General features: G+C 43.6%; 1 long non-coding RNA gene across 1 annotated transcript; it reads right to left on the bottom strand.

Moving 5' to 3' along the window:
• Positions 1-3,143: 3,143 nt before the first annotated feature.
• Positions 3,144-4,773, bottom strand: LOC126626540 (uncharacterized). Its single transcript, XR_007624720.1, has 2 exons — positions 3,664-4,773; positions 3,144-3,488 (listed from the first exon to the last, which is right to left on the bottom strand). It is a non-coding gene; the product is annotated as an uncharacterized LOC126626540 (long non-coding RNA).
• Between the last annotated feature and the right edge of the window lie 395 nt (positions 4,774-5,168).

Raw genomic sequence — 5,168 nt, forward strand, 5'->3', positions numbered from 1 at the left:
TCAAAAACCTCAAGGAGTACATGAGTAAAGCCCCTCTACTCTCCAAGCCCGAGGTAGGAGACATTCTCATTATCTACCTATCGGTATCAGCTTCAGCCGTAAGTTCCGTTCTCATTCGAAAGGATGGGAATATTGAGCGACCTGTCTACTACGCTAGCAAAGCCTTACAAGATGCGGAGACACGGTACTCTAACATTGAGAAATTGGCTCTGGCATTGGTCATGTCTGCTCGAAAACTCCGCCCTTACTTCCAAGCGCACTCCATCATCGTGCTTACCAATCACCCTCTTCGACAGATACTCCAGAGTCCTGACACGTCTGGGCGAATGATCAAATGGGCGATAGCGTTGGGTGAGTTTGACATCTCCTACCAACCAAAGCCAGCTGAGAAAGGCCAAGCAGTGGCAGACTTCATTGCCGACTTCACATATCCGGTTGACATTGCTTCTACACCTGAAGCAGTGGCTTCATTACCCCCGGAAGCTCAGAAGATAGAACCAACAACCCCAGCATGGAGTCTGTATGTTGATGGCTCATCCAACCAACAGGGCTGTGGAGCGGGACTAGTCTTGACTACACCCGACAAAGTAGCAATGGAGTATGCTCTTCGTTTCAAATTCAAGGCATCAAATAATGAGGCCGAGTATGAAGCCCTTCTAGCAGGATTACGTTTGGCCAAACACCTCGGGGTTAAACAAATTGATATTTTCAGTGACTCCCAATTGGTGGTCAACCAGGTTACCAACAACTTTGATGCTAAGGACAGCTCCATGGCAGCATATCTTGCGCAAACACAACTTTTGCTCAAGCACTTCCACTACCAGATCACCCAAGTTCCTCGAGCGGCAAACAGTCATGCAGACGCCCTGGCTCGCCTCGCCTCGGCTGTGGAAGACAAGATTGGAAGAAAAATTCATGTCGAACTGTTGGCAACACCAAGCACCATGGCCGCAGAAGTATGCAACTTACAACAGGGGGATAGTTGGATCACCCCGATCTATAATTTCCTTGCTCATGGCACCCTCCCAAATGATAAAGTCCAGGCTAAGCAAATTCGATACAAGTCTACCCGCTACCTGATCATCAATGATCAACTCTATAAGCGAGGTTTTAGCCTGCCATACTTAAGGTGTCTTACGCCTGCCGAGGCAGAAATCGTCCTTCGGGAAATACATGAGGGAGTCTGTGAAGATCATGCTGGATCTCGGTCCCTAGCACACAAGACTTTTCGCCAAGGATATTACTGGCCAACACTCCACCAGGATGCCATCAAAGTATCCCGCTCATGTGACAAATGTCAACGATATGCGGCTATTCCTCATTCCCCTCCAGAGCCTCTTACTCCTATGATCAGCCCTTGGCCCTTCGCCCAGTGGGGACTTGATTTGATCGGCCCAATGCCGGCAGGGAAGGGCAAAGTCTGTTACGCAGTCGTTGCAGTGGACTACTTCACAAAGTGGGCCGAAGTAGAACCCTTGGCAACCATTACTGAGGCAAAGATAGAAGACTTCGTGTGGAAGAACATCCTTTGTAGATTCGGCATTCCCAATGCGATAGTCACTGACAATGGGCAACAGTTCGACAACAAGAAGTTCAGGTTGTTCTGCTCTAAGTTCAACATCAACTTATGCTTTGCCTCTCCAGCTCATCCCCAGTCTAATGGACAAGTTGAGGCCATCAACAAAATAATCAAGCGCACTTTGAAAACCAGCTTGGACAAAGCTAAAGGCTGTTGGCCAGAATTTGTACCCCAAGTTCTTTGGTCATATCGCACTTCATATCGGACTTCAACAGGAGAAACTCCATTCTCACTTGCCTTTGGCACAGAGGCGGTTGTCCCTGTTGAGCTCGAGCAAGCAACATTCCGAGTCCAGAACTACATTCAAAGTGAAAATGACAAACAACTCACCCTCAACTTGGATTTAGTCGAGGAACACAGAAACCAAGCTCACTTGAGGAATGTCGCCTACAAGCAGCGCATCTCCAACTATTATGACTCTAGGGTCAAGCTTCGTTCTTTCAAAATAGGAGACTGGGTCTTAAAGAAAAGATTACTCTGCGACAGAGTCCCGAGTGAAGGCACACTTAGTCCAAACTGGGATGGACCGTATGAAGTCATTGGCATCAGTCGCCCTGGCTCTTACACACTTAGAAGCTCCGATGGCAAGACCCTTGGCCATCCATGGAACGCTGATCACTTGAAGTACTACTACAAATAGACTCACGATGTACAAGTGTTGAGCTATAGCCGTTCGGCATCCTATGTAATGAAGGCCATTTGGCAATGAATTCAATAAAGAGGTAATTTAGCCAACTCAGCCCTCACTCTTTTACATTCATAGCAAGCGATGCCGGAACCCTTCTCAATCAGAAAGCAATCTGTCTTCCACAGTCACTACAAAACAAGCAAATGAAGACCGTGTCAAGCGCCAAAAAAAAAAAAAAAAAAAAAAAAAACAACTTCATCCAAAAAGCTTCACCCGAAAAGCTTCACCTCCAAAGCTTCACCCACAAAGCTTCACCTAAAAAGCTTCACCCAAAAAGCTTCACCATCAAAGCTTCACCTAAAAAGCTTCACCCAAAAAGCTTCACCTAAAAAGCTTCACCCACAAAGCTTCACCATCAAAGCTTCACCTAAAAAAGCTTCACCCAAAAAGCTTCACCCAAAAAGCTTCACCCGAAAAGCTTCACCTAAAAAGCTTCACCCAAAAAGCTTCACCCGAAAAGCTTCACCCACAAAGCTTCACCCACAAAGCTTCACCTAAAAAGCTTCACCCAACAAGCTTCACCCGAAAAGCTTCACCTAAAAAGCTTCACCCAAAAAGCTTCACCCGAAAAGCTTCACCTAAAAAGCTTCACCCACAAAGCTTCACCTAAAAAGCTTCACCCAACAAGCTTCACCCGAAAAGCTTCACCTCCAAAGCTTCACCCACAATGCTTCAACACCAAAGCTTCACCTACAAAGCTTCAACACAAAACCTTGCTCCAAATAAACAAATTTTGTTCACAAAACCCAAGATGCCCTTGAACTTGTACAAAAACACTTGGGTAAACATAAACATTTTTTGTTTTACACCCACAAGGGCCCAAAATTTTCCTTCTTATTTATTCACTTATATATGTTCCCAAACATATTATAATAGATCCAACAACAAGCCAAAGTCCCAAATTTCATAATGGACAAAAGTACAAGCAATTCATCAATAATGAAGGTGCTACAAAAATTGGAATCTGCCCCAAAATAGAAATCCAACCCAAGAGACTTTTTCTCTCTCTCCCTCTTCCGCCTCCTTTCATCTATCAAATTTCTGCAACCTCTGCTCTTCTCCAATGGAGCTGAATTTTGGACACCCTATAGTTCTTGAGCATATGAACAACTTTCAAGAAGGAACCATTTCTGTTTGAGCGACGGAAATTAAAGTGTTGAAGCTCCAAACATGATAGTCGGCTTCTTGCAGATTTCGAAGCTGTTGTGATGTTTCGAAGATCTGGAAATATTTAACCGTTAGTTCATCCTGAATTTTTGATATGTTATGAAAGAGTCGATGAGGAACAACTTCAATGAAGAAAGCATACCGATCTGAACAAGAGAAAATGGAGTTTCGAAGCTCACAACAAATCTGACGGGTTGACAGACAAATAATAACCAGTCATTCATCATACCTGAATTTCTTGAGTTATACAGCTCCGAGGGATCTCAAATTTGGATATGTTGTAGTTCACAAGCTGAGGAACAACTTCAATGAAGAAAGCATACCGATCTGAACAAGATAAAATGGAGTTTCGAAGCTCACAACAAATCTGACGGGTTGACAGAAAAATAATAACCAGTCATTCATCATACCTGAGTTTCTTGAGTTATACAGCTCCGAGGGATCTCAAATTTGGATATGTTGTAGTTCACAAGCTGAGGAACAACTTCAATGAAGAAAACATACCGATCTGAACAAGAGAAAATGGAGTTTCGAAGCTCACAACAAATCTGACGGGTTGACAGAAAAATAATAACCAGTCACTCATCATACCTGGATTTCTGGAGTTGTACTGCTCCGATGGCTCTCCAATTTGGATATGTTGTAGTTAAGGAATTAACGAACAACTTTCATGAAGACAACTTTGTGATTCGACCTACAGATGATGGTGTTATGTTGAAAAACAATTCCGGTTGTTAGGGGAAATGAAAAACAATTCCACCAAAGAAACATCATTATGATGTTTCATCATTATGGTGTTTTCATCATTATGATGCTTTCATCATTGTGATGCTTCCATCATTGTGATGCTTCCATTATGATGTTAATGCACCAACGGTTACACCTTCTGCAATTCCACTTATTCGGGCCTAGCAACCTTCATCAACAAAATCTATGAAGAAAAAGTCCGGGGCTATTAGCAAGACACCTCATTCGTCAACTCCCTCGACTAGAGACTTGGGGGACTCCCACCATATGCTACTACGCCTTGGTACTCAAAAGTTCGTGACTACTCAGTGACTTGGATTTTTCAAGTCTCCAACCGAGAAGTTTTCCTCACTCGGGAAATTAAGGGAACACTACCTCAAACTACATGCTTCACTCACAAAGCTTCAACAATACAGGTTTCAACAAAAGCAAAAATTCAAAGAACTTTATGAAGAAGGCTTTGGTGTATTTAACACAATATGTTGAAATGAAGCAAAGCTTATTTATTAATATTTTCGATAAGCCACAAATATGTACATATACATGAGTCAAAATAAACAAACAAAAGGGAGCCTTCACAAAGGTTGCTTAGGGGAAGTCTCAGCAGTCGGTAGAGCCCCAGAAAGAGAAAGCACCGGAGGGTGGTTATCCGGAGCCTCAGTACTTGACAAAACCCCAGAAGGAGGAGGCATTGGAGGTTCATCATTTGAAGCTTCATTACCAGGTACAGCCCCAGAGGACGAAGGCAATAAATGCCTTTGGAACAAACCCACAAACCGCTGATGATCAAGTAAAACCTTACCATCAGATTCCTTCATCTGGTCAAGCTTCCTCTTCATGTTTGTAGCATAGTCATGGGCGAGCCGGTGCAACTGCTTATTCTCATGCTTGAGCCCTCTAATCTCCTGTTTGAGACTCATCACTTCAGCAGCCAATGATTCAACTTGGCGGGTTCTAGCAAATAGGCGTTGGGCCATATTAGACACA

This window comes from Malus sylvestris, chromosome 6 (assembly GCF_916048215.2).
Source record: "Malus sylvestris chromosome 6, drMalSylv7.2, whole genome shotgun sequence".
Lineage (NCBI taxonomy): Eukaryota > Viridiplantae > Streptophyta > Magnoliopsida > Rosales > Rosaceae > Malus > Malus sylvestris.